The 26384-nt window shown below is 36.6% G+C and overlaps 1 long non-coding RNA gene across 1 annotated transcript; it reads left to right on the forward strand.

Moving 5' to 3' along the window:
* LOC120299109 lies at positions 1–26346 on the forward strand. The gene is made up of 4 exons (XR_005554340.1): positions 1–200; positions 18560–18693; positions 23321–23668; positions 26219–26346. It is a non-coding gene; the product is annotated as an uncharacterized LOC120299109 (long non-coding RNA).
* Positions 26347–26384: the final 38 nt, after the last annotated feature.

Genomic DNA, 26384 nt, shown 5'->3' on the forward strand with positions numbered 1-26384 from the left:
GCAACATTTCATTTCCTATGCTTAAGCAAAAGATAGATGAAAACCAGAAAGAAGATAACAAAACACAAACATTTCCATTTTAGAAAAACATAGAAACACACGTACAAGATTCATTAAAAAAAAAAACCAATGTGACTTGAGCTAATGGGAATTAATAAAAGAAGAGTGTGTCAACTTTTGGATTTCTTCAGTATCCTTAGGTAAGTGATATAACAAAAAGGGAGTAGGGAGAAGACATTTCTTTAAAAAATGAACTAAATGCTTAAATGCTAATAGCCAGATAACCTGAATGCTGATTTCCCATTTTTGTTTTAACTGGGCACTCAGTGTTTGCTTCACACTTAACATTGTAGCTAGCTCTTACTAATCTGTCAACTTCCTTTGCTGAGGTCTAAACTAAGTAATAGGGTTGGGGACAAAGGGAGAAAAGAGAGGTTGAAGAGCTGTAAAACTGCCTAAGAAAAGCAGATGCCGTGGTATTTACCCTTATCGCTGTTTTAGCTCAATATGGCAGGTCAAAGATCAACCTCTCTGATATCGTTAGCATAGCATAGAGCATAGCATAGTGCATAGCATTGAGTATAGCATAGAACATAGCATAGCACAGAGTATAGCATAGCATAGCATAGCATAGCATAGCATAGAATACTTTATTGGCCAAATATGATTACACAAGGAATTTGTCTCCAGTGCAGAAGCTCTCAGTGTACATGCAAAGCAACAGGATAATAATAATCATAATAATGATAGCAATAAGAGGTGGTAATAACAAAGATAGGATAATAAAAATACTACAGCCAAACAACATTGGTAAATATCCTTGAACATAAGAAAGTATTGTGAGAATTAGTTGTTCAGCAGAGTGATGGCAAGAAGAAAAAAAAAAACTGTGTCTAGTTGTTTTGGCAGGCAATGTCCTCCTATAGCAGCATCCCAAGGGGAGAGGTTGAAACAATTTATGTCCAGAATGTGAAGGGTCTGTAGATATTTTCTCAGCCCTTTTTCTGATCCAAGCAATATGTAGGTTTTCACTGGAAAGCAGGCTGATTGCAATTGTTTTTTCTGCAGTCCTAACTATCTATTGGAATCTGTATCTGTCCTTTCTGGTTGCTGTACCAAACTAGACAGTTTGGACTTTTGGACTTTTTAAAATTAATCTAAATTTTCATCGTGATATCTTCTGTTTAGACCCTCACTGGTATCTGATCTGAAAACATGAAAACTGGCAGTACCCTTTTGCAAATCAGCTGATTGCTACTCACACAAAATTTGTGTCTCTGTTGCAACCCTGCCATCTTTGTTTTCTGTCACTGACAGTCATTTCTCTCCTAATATATTTGATGCACTTTGAAGTTGCCTCTATAAAGTTTTTTAATAAGGAAAATATATCATTTTAATACTAGTTAAAAAAAAGGATGACTTAGGTCTGTCAGACATGGGTGGGGTTGCAGATGACTTTAAGGTAACACCACAGATATTGTTGAAAATTGTTGCTCCCTTACATTTGGGCAGCAAGTATGTGTAAATGAGTTGCAACCTAATCCATTGTTTGTGTAATTCCTCATAAAAATAACAACCTTGGAGAAAATTGGAGAAATCTGAAAAATCAGAGAAAAAACATAAGATTCCATTTCTGCTGAAAATTGATGATTGTTCAGGCCTTGTAGAACTCTGTAAGGAACTGCTGAGAAATATGAGTATTATTTGTTGGGGAGGATGAATTAATATGCACAAATTATTACATTGTCAGATTATTATACACTATGAAAACCATAACTAAACTTTAGATCTTAAGTTACTGGCTAGGATTTATAAATTTAATACCTCACATCATCCTTTACTATACTCAATAGACTACAGTAGGTTGAGGATATTGGCTCAATGTCAGGCGGTAAGCTACATAATTGAGTAGGGAATCTAAATCTGGGTCTCCCAGTCTTACACCACTGCTGCATAAACATCTTTCTGGGATGCTTAAGGTATTCCATATAGATATCAAGATCATTAGTATCCTAATTCCAAGTTGATTGTGTCATCAGAAATAACTCACTGTGTGAACAAGGAGACATCTTACCATTACTCTTCTTGAATGCTTTTTGTTTGAAAGAGCATGGAAAGTCACCATCCTAGGATGATCTTTTTAACAGTGTTAAATCAATGCCTGATTTGTAGCAGTGCATTTTTGCTACATTTGTCAACATTTAAATTTAGACTTGGTTTTTTATTATATCAAAACAAGGAGGAAGAAAGTTGCACAGTTTGGACAAATTATAGGGGGGAGGGAGTTATAATTTTTCCAGATTTTCCTTCTTGGATATTATATCACGGTTCACATAGCTTTATATATACAGTGTTTGCTAATTTGATATCATGCAATCATTTCTTTAAAGTTTCCTGGATGGTTTCAGCAGGGGGTCAGAGAAAGATACATCTATGAAAAGCTAATACTCATAATAATTGGGAAAGGCCCAGATGTTGCAGGCCAAATGCCTCCAAAGGACTTCTGCTGATGGAAATCAAGAGAATAGCTGGAGATTGCACAGCCACTGGTTGGCCTTCCCAAAGCTTTTTAAAAGACCTTCTTATGTTGTTACAAATCAAACAACTTATTGATCTTGGACCCCTTAAACTACCTCATTTGGGAATGTTAGCCACAGTTTTTGTCTCCAGCTCTATTCTAACAACATAAAGGGACCGAAAACAGAAAACAAAGTTATCTTGAAAATATCCTGGCTTTCAAAACAGCTTAGTTCTGACTAGGGATAGAAGATAAAATGACAGCTGGTATATTGTTGATTTTCTAGTCCCAGGGTGACTCACCAATTGCTTTCATGTCAAGCAGAACAAAATGCTCTATTGCTAAGAGATTTAAATCAGGAAGCTCATTGCTGTGGCATTTCTGACAAAAATACCTGGCAGGATAGAGGCTATTTTGAATTCCATCACCTTTTTATTCTTTTTAGTGAGCCAATTTTTCTCAGGTTATTTTTTTAAAAGCAGTAACAATATCAGCAACATACTCCATCCATTTCTTGCATTTATAATACCTTATAATGCCAGCATTCATTTTATCAACTTTAGCAATATCACATATAGTTTTTTTAAAAAAAAATCAGGAAACCACATTTGTTGATATTTATAGAAAATGTCCTATTATTTCAATATAGTTTAAAGTTTAATTGAGTGAACACAATTACTTTTATAGTGATATCATATAAGTCTGCAGAAAACATACTTTATGAACAGTACTAAATTACATCTGAGGAAACAAAATATAAACGGGATTTTTTTTTTCATATGTTCCTAGAATCTCTGTAATGTTTTCCACTCTAATTCCAGAGTTGCTTACATGTCATAGCTGGGCATATAAATAATCAGTTATGACATAAACCAGCTATGGTGGTCTTGGTAGTTATTGATACACTGACTGTCATAGCAAAAAATCTTGGGCAACACTTAAAAAAAATCTTGGACAACATTTAAAAAAAATCTACAAAATTTCCATCCATCAATTAAAAAAGACCACAATACTTGGATTGGCATATACTGTATACTATGTTGATTCATTATGACATCTTAGGTGCTTAGAATAAATTTGATGTTATGAACACCAACTAAAGAACTGACAGCTGTGGTTTTTGTGTTGCTATGTATATAATAATAGTGATGATGATAAAAGAAGCTGAAGAAGCAGCGGGCCATCTGGTTGGCTGCTGAAAGAAGATTGCAACAATACTTCACTGAAATATCTGGAAGAAATACCATTTGGGATTAGAGAATAGACAAAGTAATAGAAAATGAAGATGCTAAAGTACAGTACTCAGGAATTTCAGAATACAAACAGACAAGCATCTGCCACACAACACCACAGACAAAAAAGTTTGAATAGTGGATTACCTGGAGACAGAAGAATACAAGAGAAGAGAAAGAACTGAAGAAAAATAAAGATCTACAAATAGAAGTAGAACAATTGTAATAAAAGAAAGCCAAGATAGTATCAATAGAATTAGGCAATCCCCAGACATCAGGAGTATTACTGGAACACTATCAGCATTGAGAAAATCACCATAAATTGAGTGAAAAAAGGTCATTTTACTTGGAACAGTTTATATCCTGTGATGATACCTTTAATACCATCAAACTAATCAAGGAGAATCAACCTAGAAATAAGGAGAAATTTCCTGACAGAACAATTAATCAGTGGAACTGCTTGCCTCCAGAAGTTGTGGGTGTCCCATCATTGGAGAGTTTTAAGAAGAGATTGGACAACCATTTGTCTGAAGTGATAGGATGGTCTCCTACATGGGCAGGAGGTTGGACTAAAAGACTTCCAAGATCGCTTCCAACTCTTTTATTTTGTTAAACAAGAACATTTCCTTATCCCAGGTGCTTGGGAAGGACTCAGTAAATGTATAAAAATGCCAAATTCAGTCTAATCACCTGGCTGATTGTACCACAATAATAATAATTCTGTTGAATTGGCTAAATTAATAAAGAATATTAATGTGGTCTTATAATGATCTGTACTCTTCATTGTATTATTTACAATGTGCTATTTGATCCATACTAGATTTCCATTTGAATTCTGATTTTCATCTCAAAGCTTTTTTATTTGCTTTTCAGAACAGATATCTGTCAACTTGCTGACTCAGATGATCTGTCTAGACAGCTCATTAATTTAACACAATAACAACGAAACAAAACTGCATGTTTTGAAGGTTCATGTTCTGGTTTTCCAGTAAAGGATAGAACATCCATCAAGTTCCTGGATGCTTTGTAAATAAATCTGATGGATAAAATGGTAACTGATAGCATAATCCAGAATCTTAATAATGCCTATCATTAAAATCAGCAGCAAAAATGTGAAAAAATCTTTCATTATCAGGCCTCTGACTTTGCATCATTTTTCTCCAAGTTATTGTGATTATACAAGATCTTGCACATTTTTTTAAACTGTAGCTTTGGATATTTTACTTTTTAAGTAAAATGAGCAAGAACTGAAAGTTTTCAGGATGTAGCTCATACCAGCTATTCTTCACTCTCCCAGAATTGCCTATGTATCAAGCCTTTTTCTCTCCTTTTGTTTGAGCATGCCAAATTTATGAGTATCTTACTGGGCAGCCCTGTTTCTGCTGCCATTATGTTCCTTAAAATTTAGTTTGATCAAGTAGGATAAGGGAGTCATAAGGATAAGGGAGCTTTGCTTGCAAGATTCTTACTGGAAGTGGATACTCCCTTGAAATAAGCAATGTATCTGGAGGCAGAACTTGTCCCAAATGACAAATTCTAGGTAGTATGAAAACTAGTATGGGAAAGGTCCAGTCTAAGAGCCCAATCCTGTCTCCTGTCATAAACAAAGGAATCAAAATATCTTACAGTAGGTATTTGATTCATATCTTGCATTTCCATCTTACTTTTTTCCCCCTTGTCCTCTCTGTATATTTAGATCATACATAATGTAGGCTAAAAATACATGGATAGGAGTCATCCAAAGATCCACCAGTGTTGCTTCTTTACATCCCTTATTGTACATCCTTTGTCAACTTTGCAATCACTTTGAGTCATTCAGGCTTGACATATCATCTCTGCCATTTTATGCAATTGGAGAAGATGTCTACTGAGTGAGATGTTGATTAGTTAAAGTCTACTCTCAAATATGGAAATGTACTGTTTGATACTAGGCTGATCATTCTCTCACCCGAACCCTATCTGAAATGGCTGCTGTGGGAATAAATGAAGCCACCATGAGTTCATGGACAAATGTGGGACATAAATCTAACATCATCTTCATCATTGTCACTCCTTCAAGTTGAGCACCACCTGTGGTGACCACATGAACAGGTCCATTCAGGTTTGTTTTTAATCATAGATAGCAGAGAGTTTGCCATTGTGTTCTTCTAGGATTTCTTTTTTTTCAGTTTAGCCTACAGAAATTCCAGGTAATGTAAATATTAATTGGGCTTAATGCTTAATTTTCAGGCCCATTCAATGTCAAACACTGAGAAAAGGATGAAAATAATAATAACAATAATAACTGAAGCAGAAATACAGCTGGAGGAATACACAATACATAATATTTTGCATTATACTAATAGTGTACAATTCCACATAATACATTAGTATGCTAATACTATGCAATGCTACACACTACACTAATATATACTAGAGCATTCCATCACTTTGAGTTTCTCTTAGAGTAAGGCTTTAGAACATGGTCAGTACTTTTCCCCAAAGTACCAAAATCAGCAGTATGATTAAACAAAAGTGATTTTATTCTTGAAACTTTGATTCAATTGAACTTTGATTCAATTCAAAATGAGATTTCCAGATGTATATACTTATATAGAGAATCCTTACATATATAGAAAAATAGTCTCATCTTTGGCTGCTCTTTTTCATTTCCAACCAGATAAAACGATAGCTATCAAGTCTGAAATTGAAAAGAAATACATTTGATTTTATATGGTGGAGAAATAGGGCCTAATCTCTTATAAGCAATTTGTTCTACTACAATAAATACTGATATGTATTTTGGCTGTAGCCTATCCCTTTATTATAAACTCAACACTGTATCCAGCTACAACACTGGAATCTGTTCTAATTTATTTGAAATTTATTTATAGTAGCCATTTTCATGCTGTGCATGGTATTTTTACAGTACTTTTTAAAGGACGGTCTTTGCCTTGAAAAATTTAGTCTACATTAGACAAATATAGAATGAGAAGATATAAAAAGCAAACAGTGGCTAAACAAAAGTAAGATGGGCCAGAAGGGCTATTTTAAGTAGTATAAACAAGCAATATATTGAAGCTTGTTTACATATGGTAGACATTTATGGAAATTTTAAGAAAAATAAAAAGAAATATTTTATTTACTAGCCGCATTGTCTTTTGTAAATGATGAAGAGAAATAATAGTTTAAGGTAGGCATGTTCCAAAAAATCAGGAAGAGTAGAGAGAGAGAGAGAGAGAGAAAGAGCCTTCAGATGGCCCAGCCATATAGGAGAAAATCTGTGAGAAACCAATGGTAGTTAAAAAATATAATAGTTTGGGGCAGTCTATGAGCTTCATTAATAAATATATAATCTCACCCAGGCTAGTGGCAGGGTAAACTGGTGCACCTTGATAGTGTAATCAATTCACTGCATCCAGTTTTGGTCACCACATTACAAAAAAGATGTTGACACTTTGGAAATAGTGCAGAGAAGAACCAATAGGTTGATTAAAGGCCTGGACACTAAAACATATGAAGAATGGTTGCAGGAACAGGTTATAGCTACTCTAGAAAAAAGAAGGACTAGGGGTGATAGTATATCAGTATTCCAGTATTTGAAGGGCTGCCACAAAGAAGAGGGGGTCAATTTATTTTCCAAAGCACCAGAAAGTAAGACAAGAAACAATGGATGGAAACTAATCAAGGAGAGAAGCAACCTGGAATGAAGGCAAAACTTCCTAACAGTGAGAACAATTAACCAGTGGAATAGCTTGCTTTCAGAAACTGTGAGTGCTTCATCACTGGAGGTTTTTAAGAAGAAATTGGAGAGCCATTTGTCTCAAATGGTATAGGGTCTCGTGCTTGAGAAGATAATTGAGACCTCCAAGATCCCTTCTAGCTCTATTCTTATTGAATTAAAATGGTATAGGGCAGGGGTGTCAAACTCAATTTCATTGAGGGTGGCATCAGCATTGCGTTTGCCCTCGGGGGGGCTGGGTGGGTGTGGCCAGGGTGGGTGCGGACTACTGGGTGGGCATGGCCATCTCTACATCATTCGCATCAAGGGTGCCTGGGGGAGCCTGGGCTGGAGTTGGGCAGATCTGAGGGTCTCTGGCAGAAAGGGGTGGGACCAGTGCAGAGCCCATGAAGCCGGATATGTGAAGTAGGTGAGGGCCATTTGTTGGCCACTTCCAGGTGATGGTGCATTTCTTCATTCCTCACAAAGGGTGACACCTCTCCAGCATGCACCCAGGGGGTTAGGCTGATGCAGCAGGGGTGTTTCCTCGCTTTTCGAAACGGCCTTGTGGAGCTAAGACTGAGTGCATTTCAGCATAGATGGCCACTACAAAATTGTACATTGGCTCCCGGCCAGCCTGGGTTAGGGACAAGCAGCAGGAGCCATTTCCTCACTGTTTCCAGGATGGCTTTGCAGGCCACATGAAACCACTTTGTGGGCTGCATCTGGCCCCCGGGCCTTGTGACATATCTAGTATAGGGTCTCCTGCTCAAGCAGAGATGATTCCAAGGTCCATTGCAACTCTGTTATTCTGTAAATAAACAGCTAGAAAAAAATATTAAAGTCAATGGGCACCATAGATATAATGGTGCACATAAATTTATTTATAATTTCAGAGAATATTTAAAAATATTTACTGGAAATGCAGTTGCTTATTCCCAAGACACAGTAACATTTCTACCTGATAGGGTAGAAAATGGGGAAACTATTTTGTCTGAAACCCCGAACTGTCACATTGCAGAAGTTCTGTGACATGATCACAGGTTGGCCAGAGATTGGAAAAAACAAAACAAAATACAAAATACTTTGATTCTGCTAGGTTTCAGGCAAAATAAAATCTGCATGGATAAGTAGGACAAAGCTAGCATGCGTTAGAAGAGGGAGTTGCTGTGTAAGCTACCTTCACCTCCCAAAGGAAAAGCAGGATCGAAATCTCATTAACAAATAAATAAGTTGGGGATGTTATCAAAGAAAGTGAACAGTTAAATAAAAAGGAAATTGCCAAAAGGGGAAAAAAAAAAGAAGAATGTGAGTTGCTATGTACTGAATATGCTCGCATATTATCTAGGAAACTATGGAAATAGGATAATATCTGACTTCCTTTGGCATTTCACCACTTCCTTTTTATGCAGTCTTTTGAACTCTGTGTTCTTTTGATAGTAGAAAAAAAAAAGAGAAGAGACTAAAATATGTTCATACATCCAATTAGATAAATTTATCTGAAGGACAGGGACAAATTACTCCCAAATAAAGGAAAAATGTAATAAACAGAATTTTGCATTCAACATCCATTTAAAGAATCTTTGAAGCCTACAAATAAAGAGTATACATTCTTTGAAAATACATCCTGTCATTATTTACAATTTGACATTTTGTCTCTGTATCTGTTTATGGCCTGGATGAGTGTTTAGTGAGCCCCAGGGAGAGAGAGAGAGGAAAAAAAAGGAAAAATAAGTTCCAGTTTTGGAAACTGTCTTTATGAAACACAGATTACTATATTTAAATTACTCCAAATTGTTAATATACCATTTTATATCAAAATAAGTGTGCATTATGTTAGATTTTTAAAACAAAGAAGTGTGCATGACCAATGCATAAATGTATGTGAAAAAAACAAAAAGTAACTTCAGTTAAGGAAGGAGTAGCCTAATTGATATGTTTAAAAATTCATAACAATAGAGGTGCATATGTGTGATTGATTAGTGAGGAATAGTCCTTGCTCATTTAAATTAAAGGAAAACTTTATGAATTAAATTAATACTGCTATTAAATGCAGTATTAAATGCAGTATTAAAATGGGCTCTGAATAGAAATTACATTTCCTGAGGTGTGAGGGTTTGGAAATAAAACAAGAATAGTTGAATCAGCCTGAATCAGGAGTAGAACATTGGTATAAAAAATAATATATAACTTGAAAGTTATGAACAAAGTCTACTTTTCAAATGTTAATGTTGACATGATAGAGTACTTTTGATTAAGGGAAAGCAATTTGTGGACTTATTATCACATTGAACTTTTTTAAAAGATGTCTTTATCCCAATTTTATTATTTTTTTATATACTTGATCTTTATTTAGTGATTCCCTGGGGCCCCCTTTCTCCAGGAGAGCTGACAATAACATAATTTCTTGAAAACAGCTAAAACCTGTACCTTAAAATGGGCATCATGATGTTTATCCCATAAGCACTGAAGTTGTCAGTTTGTCAAAAAACAGGATGAGTGCTTTTTGTCATGGAAATTAGCATAGCTTGGTATGAAAACTTTGCCTGTGTTATATCAAGAGGGGTAGCCCTTAATACTGTTAGTTATCTTATGCTACCAAGGTATTTTTATGGTTTTATGTTATTAAGACCTCTAAGTGAAGAATTTCATAAATCAAGGGAGCAGATGTGGCAACTTCTCTCTTAAACTCTCCAAACCTCTTGACAAAGTGTTTTAAACAGAGAAGGATCAAATCTAAACATGAAGGATTTTTCCTTAGCTGGAAACAAACAAACACAGTTAATCCTGAGCTCTCTTGGGCTTTTCTTCTACTTCCAGTCTGTTATTGTAAACAAACCTAAAAAAAAAAAAAAATCCTGTGTTTTGGAGAGTGAACCTTATGTCTTCAATCAGAATGTAATATGCAGGTATCATGACCAGATAAGCGGGCTTCATCGGCTGTTGATGTGTCATGAGATAAGCATCCCTTTCTGGCTGCATAGATACTTACTTAGATCAGATTATTCTCTGCTGCTATATGTTTTATTTTTATGTTGTACATTTTATATATTTTATGTAATTTTTTTGTAAAATTCCCAGCATCACCTAAAGGTGAGGTGGGCGCTATATAAATTGATTGAATGAATGAATAATAAATAAATAAATAAATAAATATTGTGCATAGATAAAAAGGAATGTGCATGCCTATTTTCATGTGTTGTAAGAAAGTGAATTGTTGTAACTTGCCCCTCATGTATTCTTTGGACATATCTGAAGGTTACAAAAGAAATGTGATGTGATAAAGATGAAAGGATTACACGAGTATGTGGTGGCACCAAACTAGCAAATTCTACAAACCTGAGAAAGGTAGAAAAAGAATTTGAGTATTCTTCTTACAAAGTGAGACTAACATAATTAGTGGTTTAGTTAAGTGGGGTGGGATGTGTAACAAAGATTGTTAAGGGGACGTTAGGTAAATTCAAAGGATATAAATGTAAATGTACAAGTACATTTGAAAATTGCTGGGGAAAGATCTTTGAAATGGACAAAACCTTTGAACCAAGATATATTTTCTGGATGTTACATTATATTTTTGTAAAAAGTGTGTTTGGCTTTTCTATAAAAAAAAGTCTTTTTTCTGTTCTTTAGCTTCTTAATATGATATTAGAGTACCCTTCTATTCTGAGAGTACGATGAGGACTATGCATTTTTCAAAATACGCCCTTTGTGTGTGGGGACTGGCGAGGAGCAAAACATGAGGAAATTGTGTGATCTATTCTGGTCCATCTACATGTTGTTCCCAATTGTGTTCTGGCATTTTTACAATAAGTGTGGCTTTCCCATTTGGGATATCCAGGGAAACCTTGAATTGCTTACTGGTTTATAGCAAGAATCACATTTTTTCCTTTTAGAATTTTTCCAAGTCTTTTTAGTGCCTGTCCTGTCCTGTCCTGTCCTGGCTTAGCAGTCCTTTCCTTTCATAAGGCTATAAATACACCATTGTCACACCATGTGCAAATACCTGTCAACTGTGCCCTTATTTGAATTGAGGAAAGGAATTTTTCAACCACTTTATCTAGCCACAGATACTGGTAGTCCTCAACTTACAACCATTCATTTAGTGACCATTTAAAGTTACAACAGCACTGAAAAAAGTGACTTATGATCATTTTTCATTTTAATGACCATTGTAGCATCCCCATGGTCACATGAACAAAATTTGGATGCTTGGCAACTGTTGTATGTATGATGGTTACCCCAGGCCCATGTGATCATCTATTGCGACCTTCTGACAATCAAAGTCAGATTTGCAACAACTGTGTTTACTAACTTAGCAACTTCAGTGACTCAGTTAGCAACTGTGGCAAGAAGGATTGTAAAATGAGGCAAAACTCAATAACCGTTTTGCTTAGCAATGGAAATTTTGAGCGTGTAAGTTGTGGACTACCCATAGTGATTGTGAGTCAAGGACTATCTGTAGTGCAGATGAAGTTTACACATGGTTTATTAAAGACAAAACACATTCTGCAAGTGAAAACAAACCCTTCCTATAGGTCAGTAGTTGATAGGCAAGTTTGTTATTATTAATAATAATTAATGATGAACAAAACGAAAACAGAATAATACAACTCAGCATTATATTCAGTAAGTCAACTTAATTTGATTTGAAATGGAGATTCAAGAGGTAAAGATGTTATTATCTGATTCAAGTCCATGCTTCCAGATTCAAGCATAGACTGAGTTGATTTAAGCTGCTTGTAGTATTTTATTTATTTATTTATTTATTTATTTATTTATTTAACAAGATCACGTGAAGTATTAATACCACTTTACAATGCCTTGGTAAGGCCACACTTGGAATACAGCATCCAGTTTTGGTCACCACGATGTAAAAAATATGTTGAGACTCTAGAAAGAATATAGAGAAGAGCAACAAAGATGATCAGGGGACTGGAGGCTAAAACATATAAGGAACGGTTGCTGGAATTGGGTATGTCTAGTTTAGTGAAGAGAAGGACGAGGGGGGACATGATAGCAGTGTTCCAATATCTCAGGGGCTGCCATAAAGAAGAGGGAGTTAAGCTATTCTCCTATGGCCATTGGGTTATTTGGGATGGTGAAAAGTTTGTCCCTTCGTGGAGAGAACTATTTTATTCATTGGCTTCTGTGGCTTGCCAGGTTGGACAGAGCACATTAGCAAACATGAAATCTTGCCTTCCGCTACCATACTCTAATTTAGTCACCACAAAAAGCATGCTGGGACAATGAGATATAATGTCCCAGAACCATGTAAAATACAGAAAAAGAAGTAAGCATGGGAAAAAATAGCATTAATTTCCTTGCCAACCCCATTCTTAAAGAAGTAAACAAACGATGGAGCCAACACCTGTATTCATCTGACTTTCACTAATTTACTGTTGAAAGACTTTAAATCAGCTGAAAGGAAATTTTTGACTCAAGGACTTATGCTGAAGAGGCCAGGCCTGAGATAACAGTGAGACAACCGAGAACAAGGTTAAGCTTCCACTTGTTGACAAGATAACACAAGAATTCCACTTGTTCCATTAATGGAAAAGAGAGCAAAGTGAAGGTTTGTGGTTGGATGTAGAAAATGAAGAGAAAGAGAAGCCTAATGTAGCGTAAGCTTTGCTATTCCAGAATAAATCAAATATATAATAAAACTGATAGACTACCTTCTCATGCCAGTACTAGAGAGCCCATGCGACTCTACATGGAAATTAAGTTTCATTATTCTATATTTTAACCACCCTAAAGATATCAGAAAAACCATCAAACTTGCAAAGTACATTGCCAGGCTTGAATTACTTAAACCTATTTCATTTCATTGCATCCAAATTGTTTCCAACTTCAGTTTGTGAATCTCTTGGCTAAAGTATTGACAAATCAAAGCAGCCTTCCATAGCTTTACATAGCCCAGTCATTTAGTGCCATATGCAAACTTTGCTGTCACATTAACCCTTGACCCGTGTTTGATTATCAAATTGTACTGATCTTAAAATGGATTCTTAAAAATCATCAGTGCAAAGTTTCCTTAATTTTGAGAATGCTATTTTTATCCCTATATCTTTGTCTTCTTCTCCTGACCTAAGTTAATGCAGAATAATAATAAAAAAAAAACACCAAGTGATTGCTTATGTATGACAATCTTTTTCAACACCACCTTGTTAAAGTCAATTTTGACTCTGCTTAAATCATAAAACACAGAGACTGAGAAATGTGTTATCTTTAAAGGCATTTGACCTTATTATCTGACTCTTTTTTGTAGTGAGTTTGAGGAGGGTACAGAAAAAAGTAAACATGATAAATAGAGGCCTAATTAGCAACATTTGTGTAAATGTCTACTTTTAGGCTATATGATGTCAGACAGAATGGACTTTTAAGTAAAACAGCATTGTTCACACTTGCCAGTGGAGACGAACAGGCAGCCAAATTCTTTTTTTAAAAAAAATATTTAGACTTTTTAGACTCCTCTTCATTTATAATGCTCTGCTTTCTACACTGATTTTTTGCAACACAAATAATTTGTTCCAAGCTATCTTCCCCAAAGGAACTAAAATGTACATTATAAATAAAAAGAGATAAGTAATATTTTTTTTTAAAAAAGACTCAATTATATGAATCCTTCAAAGTATTTATTTTACCATTTTATCACTCATGCACTCCTTTTTGGGGCATCTTTACCTTTCTGCTGCTAGTGTATAAAGTGCCATTCAAAAAGACAAATGAACTTAATTGCAACCTTTCACAATTGTCAGGCACAAAGTGAAATGAAACAATTAATTCCAGAGATTAAAAGATATAGGATTGGAATGGATGAAGAAGCCACCTCATTTACTGCAGAAGAGAGCTGCAAAGGAAGGCATCACCAAAACGAAAGCTCTGTCCCTGGTACTAGTTAGTCTAACTTCATTTATTAAAATGCCCAAGAGCAAGGCATTTCTAGGCACTCTTTATAGGTATACTATAGGCCAGGGGTCTTCAAACTCGGCCCTTTTATGACTCATGCACTTCAACTCCCAGAATTCCTCAGCCAACATGCCTGGCTGAGGAATTTTGGGAGTTGAAGTCCATGAGTCATAAAAGGGCCAAGTTTGAAGACCCCCACTATAGGCACTCTGTCAGTAATATAGTCCTACAACAAGCAAATCATTTCACTTCTAGAGAAAATGAAAATGTCTTTTCCAACATAGGTCCGATGATCAGTCAGACTTCAGATGCCATGAGCAATCTCCTCTGTTGAGCTTTCCCAAGGAAAACATGTTTGGAATGCAAACTTTCCAGCATCTTTTCCCCTAATTTACAAATGTTTCTTGCAGAAAAGAGAGAGGAAACTTTATACAGAATAGGGATTTTTTTTTGAGAGAGAGAGAGGATTTTAATGCCTAGAAATCACCGGAGAGGAAAGTGATCATCATTCAGAATTATGGCAAGATACATAATCCCTTTTTTGCAAGAGTGATTCTTTGAGATTGGTAAATTCTCATGTTAGAATCAGCACTGAACCATCTGTTGTGCAAAAATACTCTGCTGATTCATTTCAACACTGTTCATTAGTTCATTGCTGTAGACCTTTCTAATTACAGCGCAAGAGTATTCTTACTATTTCATGAAATTAGCTTCCAGAAGTCCCACTACCAACTTGGAATATCATTATGTGTAGTGAGATGACTGGAAATTGGCTTAATTTATGACTTCCAGCATAGACCATTAAGCATTCCCCCAAGACAAGAAAGGGCTTAAATAAAGTGAGAGGTAAAGCATTTGAAAAAGCTAGACACAAAAGAAATCCAGGCTGACAGAACAAGAGAAGAGATAACAGGAAAGGCAACAGGGAATCTGCTCTGAAGCAACTCATTTACTGATTTAGTCACACACAACATTTTTGGTGCAGTCCATTAATTTAATACAGTAAGTTGTGTGGTGAAATTAGAGAGTTGCATGTATCAGTCATATTTTGCTCTGAGAAAATTTATCTTTATCTATTATACTGTGCAGGAAAGAGGGTCAGCCTTAACCAAACTATGCCAACCTGTTCTGTACAGCCATAAATCACTGGACATTTGCTCTTTAAATAGACTAGGATTTGTATAATAGTCTCCTAACTTAAAAGTAAATAACTCAACAGAAGGAGGAAGAGCAGGCAAGATATACTATACCCTTGGGAAATATTGAACTTCTATATCCAGATTAGTTTCCATCTAATTTTTGCCATGTGAGTACATAAGCCAAGAACCATGAGAGCAGAGGGCAGTGACTCAGCTTGTTAAATCTCTGTGTGAGCTTTAATTATCTCTGGCAAAGAGCCTATTTTATAGAGAGGGACTTTAAGATAAAGCCACATCTGATACATGATACAAAGATCTGCTAAGACAGGGGTCTTTAAACTTGACCCTTTTATGACTTGTGGACTTCAGGTCCCAGAATTCCTCAGCCAGGCATGCTGGCTGAGGAATTCTGGGAGCTGAAGTCCACAAGTCATAAAAGGGCCAAGTTTGAAGACCCCTGTGCTAAGAGAACAGAAGGCTCTTTGAAATTAATTGAAATAGTAGCAATTGCAATGCTCAACCTTAAAAGTTCCAACTGTTAGCCTTCCTCCTGCCAATGAACATGATGATTATTAATTTAGTAGTACCGAAATGCTACGGATTATTCCTTATAAAAGATGTATGGTTAACTATACCTAGAGGAGATAAGCCCCAAAGTGGGATCAAAGTGGAATAGGTTACCAGATGAATTATATTATACAAGACATAAGTAACACCACAAAAATCTTTCTGTGAAAGATGCTTCCTATTCACCACTCTAAATGGAAGATGGTCCAATGGTCCATTGGTTATCATTACCTGGAACAATAAGTAGCCAATAAAAGAAAAAGAATGCATGGAGATAACCCAAAATTTCTAAGGAGTAGATTTTTTTTCTATATATGTATGTACAACACTTTACCAAGCTAAGTAATTTCACTTTTTAATAGTAATATATCCCTGTATGTCAGGTTGGACTCATTTGTGCCTGGTACACATTTGGGGACAACCTGATGTTCTGGAAAGCCTTATGGATGAATGACATACAAATGTAATGTATAAATAATAAAACATGTTTAAATCAAATCAAAATAAATCTTTATTATGGTCATAGACAAGCATATGGTGTTTGAGATATGAATAATTAAAAAACATAAAAGGTACATCAGATACTAAAATAATAAAAAGCTTATTTTTTTAAAAAATGTGTGTATACACACACACACACACACACAGAAGGAGAGAGAGAGAGAGAGAGAGAGAGAGAGAGAGAGAGAGAGAGAGAGAGAGAGAGAGAGAGAGAGAGAGAGAGAGAGAGAGATTAGGGACCTGTCTAGATCCAACTGGCATTCTGTGTTTGCTACACATCCATCCATCCATCAGTCAGTGGTTTCTCTGCAATAGAACTGACCAAAAGGCCCAGTTTACACTTGCCCACTGAGCAATAGCTGCAGTCACAGGAAGACCCTGAAGTGGCTGACATGATCCTTCAGGGGCAGTGCCACACTGTCAAGATACAGTACCAGAGATTTTAGAGACTCTTGGTGAACAGAAGCATCATGAGCACCTCCAGTTCTTCACCTTTCCTTCCAGAAGGGGTCACAGTTGGCCAGATGTTGTGAAGAAGTAAGACTTGACAAACTTGAGCAGCTTGATGAGCAAAATTCTATGCCACAGAAGGGAGGCAGAAGATAAACTTGTCACCAACCAAAGTGGGAGTGGGCCAATCTTAATAAGCCCACTGGCTGACAACTCACTGGCATTGTATATGAGGAGAAAGATATATAATTGTCCGTTCAAGATTAAACTCTTTCTTGTGATCCACTGACCACCCTAAAAGCCAACTTTAGAATAACTTTTACAAACAAAGAGTTTAAAATTATAAGTCTGGACACTGAGAAATGATCAGCAATTATGTATATCAAAAAAAGCAGCCATTAAAAACTAAGTTAGTATGTGCATTAAGTATAACAATGTGATGGTGTTTAGAAATAAAATCAGCAGCAGCCACACGACAAAATTAGAAGGAGAAACAGGGAGCGAGGAGACAGACAGAATGCATTATAGCAGTTAAGAGAGAAGAGTAGGCCCTGAAATTTCTATGGTTTATTCAAATACCCTTATTAGCATGAGAGTTGTTCTATTCTAAGACAACAAGAGCTGAGATATAAAAAAATAGAAGCTCACTAGAGGGCAGCAGAAATGTACCAAAGACTCAAATGCTTTAGTGTTTTCTATTGGTTTACCTCAGTGTTTCTCAACCTTGACAATTTTAAGGCATGTGGACTTCAACTCCCAGAATTCCACAGCCAGCAATGCTGGCTGTGGAATTCGGGGAGTTGAAGTCCACATGCCTTAAAATTGTCAAGGTTGAGAAACACTGGTTTACCTAACGTTGCAATGTCAAATCGGTTAGATCTACCTATTCATTACAAGTCATATGAACTAATAGGAGTTTTAATTGCCATTCTGCATGTATTACAGAAATTAATCACTTTACTGTTAGGTTTAAATGATTCATTACAATGGCACTAAAAAAAGGGAGTTATGGCTGTTTTCACGTGACATCCCCCTGATCACGTTATCAAAATCTGGACGCTTGACCATTTGCAGGTATCTATGATGGTTGCAAAGTTCCCGGGGGTTATGTGATCATCTTTTGCAACAAGCCAAGTCAATGGGAAGCCAGATGCTTAACAATTGTGTTACTAACTTAAAAATTGCACTGATTCACTTAACAAACTGTAGTTGCAGAATGGGGCAAAATTCACTTCACTGTCTTGCTTAGCAATAGAAATGTTGTGCTTAAGTGTGGTTATAAGTCAAGGGCTACTTGTTATTTAAAGAGGGGGGAAAAATAAAGAAGTGAGAAAATGACCCAATAACAGTACTTGGACAAGTCACAGGGTAACTGAAGAAACTCACAGCCTTTCTATACTGTTTGTAATTTTCATAAGCAGGTGCTAATTATGCTTTAGAACTATTTCTTATTCCGTTGAGATTGTTCCTTTTCCCACTAGATGTAAATAAAACACTGCTTGCATTCAGGTGTCATGTGTTTAATTTGCTTGTACTGGTTCAGGTAACAAGTGACTATACATCAAATGCAAACCTAAGTCAGTTGTGGATATCTCCTATGAATCAAACGAGATGACATACATCGTGAAATAAACTTCCTATTACACCTGAGAAAATCTCAATATAATACTGAACCAGGTATGAACCATTTTATGTCTCTCAGTAACTGCACCTCGAAAACACTGAATAGAATTTGAAGTATTGTATATCTATGAGCACAAACAAAATGTATGACATTTTTCAAAGTCATCCTTGTAGACAGGAATTCTCCTTTGTATCCTTGTTTTTATTTTTAAACATTGTATTTAATAGGGTCTTGGATTTAATCTTGCTTTGCCAAACAGCTAACAAACTACATAATTAATAAATAAGATGATTCAAGAGGTTTCGCAAGTAAAAACAATTCCTTCAGGGTATTAACTTCAATGAATCTTCAATAAGAATTTCTTCCAGAGCATATTTTCAAGACAGTTCTTAAAATTGGTCTTAGATGACAATTTTGACATCAATGTTGGTCATGACAATTACAAGCAGGGCAGAACTGAGTGTGGAATATTTGTAATTCTCAAATTTCCTTTTGAAAATTATCCTTTCTATATTCCTTATTTGCAACATGATGGAAATTGTGGAGAACAAGTCATTAATGTATGAATGAGTGAGGCAGCATATAGGAACAACAAATTCAATTACTAATGTGTAAATACAATACAATACTCTGGCAAAATATAGTCTGGCAAGTCATGTAGACATATGCATATAAATGTAATTCATTTGCTAAAGAAAAAGTATATATTCAAAAGATAAAAATGAGCACCAGGAGGTAAAACAATTAAATGTTTAATAAATAGATAACCTAGCTTTCGATGGCTGTATTGCTGCCATCATTGTCAGGGTGTTAAAAGCCAGAGGGTGGGGGAGCTCGTTTATAAGCACAAATGCACCTGCACACGGCTCATAGACGTCGTTATGGGGCCCAGTCGATTGATCCTATAAACGAGCTCCCCCACCCTCTTTTAACACCCTGACGATGATGGCAGCAATACAGCCATCAAAAGCTAGGTTATCTATTTATGAAACATTTAATTGTTTTACCTCCTGGTGCTCGTTTTTATCTTTTGAATATGTATACACTGAGGAGACTATGTTCCTCAATTTTTAGGTTAATTTTTAATATATATATATATATATATATATATATATATATATATATATATATATATACACACATGTATATATACACACATATATATATATATATACATATATACATATATACATACATATATATATATATATATATATATATATATATATATATATATATGTAGGTCTTTGGTTGTTCGGGTTTTCTCCCGCGTAAAATTGGAAGTGTCTTGGCGACGTTTCGACGAAGTCCCATTCGTCATCTTCAGGCTGGTGTTTTCAGCTTCGTGCTTCGAGCAGCAATGTGTGGTCTTAGCTGTTTCTTCCTTTTAACTGCCAGTGGGGGTATGAACTGATTGGGTGGGAGCTTGGCTGTGTTCTGATTGGGTGGAGGTGTGTTCTGATTGGTTAGGGGCTTGGCTGTGCTCTGATTGGCTGGGGGGTTGGCTGTGCTCTGATTGGCTGGGGGAGTGTTCTGTTTGGTTGTGCTCAGGTTAGTCTGAGTTGCAGAGGGGTTTAAGATTTTGGGTTGCCTTGCTATTTTTTGACTTCGCGTTCATGGAGGGTGTCAGTTTGCTTCATGTATGGATTGGAGGGGTTTAAAGTGGCTAATGATGCAGCTGTGGTCTGGCTTCTGGTTTGTGGTCGTGCCTCATCATCGGTGTGGCTTTGGGTTTGTTTTTTGCGTGGATGTGTGTGGTGGGTAAAATTGAATTAGAAAATCAAGGAGTATACGAAATCCCATGCACCACTTGTCCCACCACATACATCGGACAAACCAACAGAAGAATAAGTGCACGCATTGAAGAACATAAGAACTCAATCAAAAAAGAAGAACCAACATCTTCCCTGGTCCAACACCTTAAAACCACAGGACATGAAATTGACTTTAAAAATACCAGAACCATTGCCAAAAGTGAACATTTTATAACAGAATAATCAGAGAAGCCATCGAGATAGAAAAATGACCACACAGCATGAACAAGCGAGATGATACCTCCCGCCTACCAGCCATTTGGAAACCCGCCCTTACTGAGAATCGACTCCCTAACACAAAATAATGATACCAGACCCACACTCACAAAAACCACACAGGATGTCACCACCACACATCCACGCAAAAAACAAACCCAAACCCACACCGATGATGAGGCACGACCACAAACCAGAAGCCAGACCACAGCTGAATCATTAGCCACTTTAAACCCCTCCAATCCATACATGAAGCAAACTGACACCCTCCATGAAGAGGAGGCACGACCACGAACGCAAAGCCAAAAAATAGCAAGGCAGCCCAAAATCTTAAACCCCTCTGCAACTCAGACTAACCTGAGCACAACCAAACAGAACACTCCCCCAGCCAATCAGAGCACAGCCACCCCCCCAGCCAATCAGAGCACAGCCAACCCCCCAGCCAATCAGAGCACAGCCAAGCCCCTAACCAATCAGAACACACCTCCACCCAATCAGAACATAGCCAAGCTCCCACCCAATCAGTTCATACCCCCACTGGCAGTTAAAAGGAAGAAACAGCTAAGACCACACATTGCTGCTCAAAGCAAGAAGCTAAAAACACCAGCCTGAAGATGACGAATGTGACTTCGTCGAAACGTTGCCAAGACACTTCCAATTTTACGCGGGAGAAAACCCGAACAACCCAAGACCTATATACAAATACCCGCGAAAACCTCAGAAAACATATATATATATATATATATATATATATATATATATATATATATATATATATATATATATAAAAATTAGGCCACCTGTGTCAAAACAAAGTGCTGTGTGGTATCATCAAGATTAAGAAATTTATTATATAAGTTAGTCAAGGCATGAGGTTAAATTATAAATATTGATGGACTTTACAATTTGAAAGACCTATAGTATCCCTTCCTTGGCTTGCAAGACCTTAGTGTTAATTTTATACATTCAACCATATGTTCTACTGAACTCATTGGGAATTATGTCTGAGAATGCGTAAACAGGATTATACTGTTGCATATACTGTTGAAGACCAGACTTATAATCACAAAAAAACAAAGAATATCTCTTGTACCATAAACACATAAATGCAATGACATCTCATTTGAAAATATGCAAAGCAGCAATGTGAATAACTTTATTTTGTACATGATTAGTTCCCTTCTTTTCTCTTAAAAGTGCCAAAGAAATACCTTCTGTAGATGGAAACCAGCTATTACCAAGAAGCACATTATTTTTTTTAATTGGAAGAGTTAACATCACTAGGGTGAATCACCATCCACCAATTAAAACAGTATGAATATTGCATAATGGGAAAAAGCTGTAAGCATAAGCAAATACACGTCAACTGCATTCATTGAATTGGAATTAAGATTTCTACAGTTCCCATAAATATATTTAAAATGTGGCCATTTAAATAAAACAGATGTCACAAGATATAAATTCTGCAATTATTCAGTTATGATCTTACAGCCAGCTTATATCTGTTTTGACAGCTATCAGTGCTGAAAGTCAAAAGCCTACTATAAATTTAGGTCTACACATTGATCCATCGTTAGATGCAAGATGGCACTCCAAAATAAAATATAAAGTGAGGCGCTTACCACAGGGTAAAGAGACTGAAGAATAAAGTTCATACTTGTACCAATCCACTTGTGGACTGCTGAATTTGGTCTCATTAAGGTCGGGCTGTGAAGCACATCTGCCATCCGCTTCTTCTGGAGATAAAATGCCCAGTTCAATTTTCTCAACTGACATTTCAGTCCACTTAAAAATTTCAGGTAGCTACTGGTTAAGGTGAAGTGATACCAGCTGATCCAGTTTGCTTGTAGACTAAAAACTTGGGAACAAAATATTCTTTGATTAATTCAGGAAAACTGTCACTTGCTTACAAAATGCCAGAGTCGTCAATTCCAGTAAAGTGGATACAGGTCTGGATTTCCTAGTTTTTCCAGGTTTTAAGAGGGGGAGGAAAAAACTCCTCTATTTCTTTAAAAAGTTCTTCTGCACTTGTGCAAAAGAAGCGTTATGGTCCTTCTGTGTAGCTGCAAAGGCAATAAACAGGATAAGTGGAGACATCTGTATGCCTGGTAGGATCTGCTCTTAATAACTTTGTTTTAGTTCTAATTCATATTTCAGTTCACATTTGTTGAGTTGGGAGGGACTTAACCATACCAATGAAAACAAGTGCAGGAAGAACTTGAAAAGTAGAAGCTAATTATTGCAAACCTCTCTTCCCTCCTGGGACATTTGCACTGAGAGACTTCAAATCAACAATGAACCCCTGCTTAAGACAGCTGTAAAGCTAGGATAATAAATTAGTACTTTTTAATAGCTTTTAGGGAAAATATGTAGCTGGGTCTAATTCATTTAAAAAAAAATGCTGGTTGATACCAAACATACACAGATACTTTCTTATACATGATTTTTCTGACCTCTGATGCATTTTGTCTTGCATTAAAATAGATGCAGCTCCAAAAGGACTGTTTGATGATTTTAGTTAATTAGTGTAAGGATTCATAGTTCTATATAACTTGTTTAAAAGCCAAGCTAGCCCAATAAGTAACCAATACTAAATGATTATTGGAAAACTGGCCTGTACTAATTCTCCTTCTTCTCCTATATTCTGCAGGCATAAAGAAGCATAACAGAAGAAAAGCATTATTTTTGTAGCTCTATTTGAATTCTGCCCCCTTTTTTAAAATGTGAATCAGTAGTGCTAAGGGAGCCACCTGCTGGCGACAATAAAACATTGCATGAGAAGTTCTGGAAAGTTAACTTTTCAGTCCTTGAAACGCTAACCAGAAACGCTGAATGATTCAGATGTGATTCATTAAGACAAGGAATTCTTGAAATCGAGACATGCTGTACCCCTTTGAACCATTCTGATTGTAAGTACAAGGTCATCCCTGTTTCCAGGTCACGTCTCTCAACAAGGAAGTCTTTTTTTCTCCAGATGAAATAACTACAATGTCTGCAGGTAAAGCGGGATGAATTTTGATGTTATATTTTAATTTAGGCAGTGGTTTCTAATAAAAAAATTAAACAGCAAGTAGGATGTGATTTAAAGTATGTGGAGAAGTATCACTTCTGTTTTTTTAAGATGCTTGCCCTCAGAGATACTTAACACAAAAGTAAGGCATTTGACAAAGTAGATTACAGCCTACTTCTTGATAAGATAGAGCAGTGGTGGCGAACCTATGGCATGGGTGCCAGAGGTGGCACTCAGAGCCCTCTCTGTGAGCATGCACGCCATCGTCCCAGTCCTAGGCCTTCAGCTGGGTTTTATAAAACCTTTTTGCTTTAGGCCTCCGCTGCCGTGTGCAAAAAAAAAAAAAAGTTTAATCAGTCAATTTCAACTTCTTGCGGTAAAAAAAAGATCTTGCAAAGTTGGAATTGATTGACTGAACTTTTTAGTCCCACCAAGCCTGCCATTACCACTGCAGCCACGCCCACCCAATAGGCCACATCCACCCAACGGACCACGCCCACCCGGCACCCGACGATACATAAATGGGTTTTGGATTGCAGTTTGGGCACTCGGTCTCTAAAAAGTTCACTATCACTGAGATAGAGCAATGTGAGCTAGGCCATAGGTTCGCTGCTCTCAGATGGATTTACAATTCGCTAAGAAGTCAGTTAGGTAGTTCTCAATGAGATTACATGTACATGTAGGGGAGTGTGCAGTGGGGCATCTCAACATTCAACATCTTTATAAATGATCTAGAGAATGGGATAGAAGGGGAATTCATCAAATTTACAGATGACATCAAGATAGAATTGAGTCTATCTTCCAAAGTATTAGAATTGCTAACACTTTGGAAGATAGATTCAAGATTCAGAAGGATCTTGACAAACATGAGCATTGGGCCCTATCCAACAAGATACAGTTCAGTGTTGAGAAAAGTAAGTTCCTTCACTTAAGCAGGAAAAACCAAATGCATAAGGACAGAATAGGTGGCTCCTGGCTTAACAATAGTAACAGGGAGAAAGATCTATGTATCCTAATGGATCACCATTTAACTTAGGAAGAGCAATGTGCTGCACATGCCAAAAGAAGCCAATACAGTACTTGGCTGCATCAACAGAGGGATAGCATCAAGATCACAAGAAGTGATAATACTGCTTTATATCACACTAGTTGAGGTCACATTTGGAGTACTGCGTACAGTTCTGGTCAGCATGATTCAAAGAAGATTCTGAGACTCCAGAAAGTGTCTAGAGAAGAACAACAAAGATGACAAATGATCTGAGGGCTAAATTGTATGATGACTGGTTATGGGAACCTAGTATGTTTAGCCTACTGAAGAGAAGGATTAGGGGTGACATATTAATTGTCTTTCAGTACTTGAGGGGCTGTCACAGAGAAGAGTGGATTTACTTACTTTACAAAGCATCAGAGGACAGGACAAAAGGTAATGGGTGGAAGCTTGTTAAAGAGAGATCCAACTTAGAATTAAGGAGAACTTTTCTGGCAGTGATAACAATAAGTGGAATAGCTTGCCTCCTGCTTCATCACTGGAGGTTTTAAAACTAGACTGGACAATCATTTAACTGGGATGGGATAAGGTCTCCTGCCTTGAACAGGAGGTTGGACTTGTGAGGTCTCTTCCAGCTCTATGATTCCATGTCCTATGTTCACTTCACTTCTGTTGCTGTATGGTGGAGAAAATTCAGGGCTAGAAGGGCTTTATATTCATTTCCATTTCTGACAAGGATTCCTTGAGTAGCCTTGTGCAAGTCAGATCTTCCAGTCTGAGGAAATTTTTTTTTGTAACACTGACAAAGTAATGATAATCCTTAAAGGAGATGAATGAGACATGGCTTGTAAAATACATTGTATGACAAGTGCTATGCTAAATATGTATTAACATCAAGAGCATATAGGTGTCTGGTGATGGCTTGTGATGTGTTTGAACAAATATTCCAGTGGAATGTCTACAGATCCTAAGATAGTGATTATTTCACTGTTGAAAATGATTCTTCAGCTATGTGTATTACATATTTTAGACAAGTGCAAAGTGACTTAGATTTGCTTTGATAAAAAGATTTGTGCCATAGAGGCAACATAACTCTTTTCATCCAAGCAAAGTGGCAACATGATTCTCCTCAAGGAAGCAATTGATGTCACCTCAAATTACTTCTGCCAAAGCTGCTGGAGAAACCTGCTCTCAGTCTTCTCCTCTGGTGCTTGGAAACTTCACAATCGCAATAGCAGTAGCACTTAGACTTATGTACCACTTCACAGTGCTTTGCAGCCCTCTCTAAGCAGCTTACAGAGTCAGCATATTGCCCCCAACAATCTGGGTTCTCATTTTACTGACCTCAAAAGGATGGAAGGCTAAGTCAACCTTGAGCCAGTGATACTGGAACTGCCGAACTGCTAGCAGTCAGCAGAATTAGCCTGCGGGACTGCGCTACCATAGCTCAATAACATAATTGAATTGTATAGACATCTTGTGAGGAATTTTCTTTTAGTTTCTTCTTCTTATAAATTTTAACTTTATTTTCCCCTTTGTTTTTGTCCTAGGTGTGGTACTGCTGATTTTATCAGAAGAATGATGGGGAGAAACAAGACAATAGTATGTACCTCTTTCCTTAGGTGCATAGACTATTTACATGCAATGGCCAAGTATTCAATAAAGAGTTACACAAGCATTTATTTTAGTCACTGAAGAGTTATATTTGGGTTACAC

The sequence above is a fragment of the Crotalus tigris genome, unplaced genomic scaffold, assembly GCF_016545835.1.
Source record: "Crotalus tigris isolate CLP2741 ecotype Arizona unplaced genomic scaffold, ASM1654583v1 scf7180000024278.498577, whole genome shotgun sequence".
Classification (NCBI taxonomy): domain Eukaryota; kingdom Metazoa; phylum Chordata; class Lepidosauria; order Squamata; family Viperidae; genus Crotalus; species Crotalus tigris.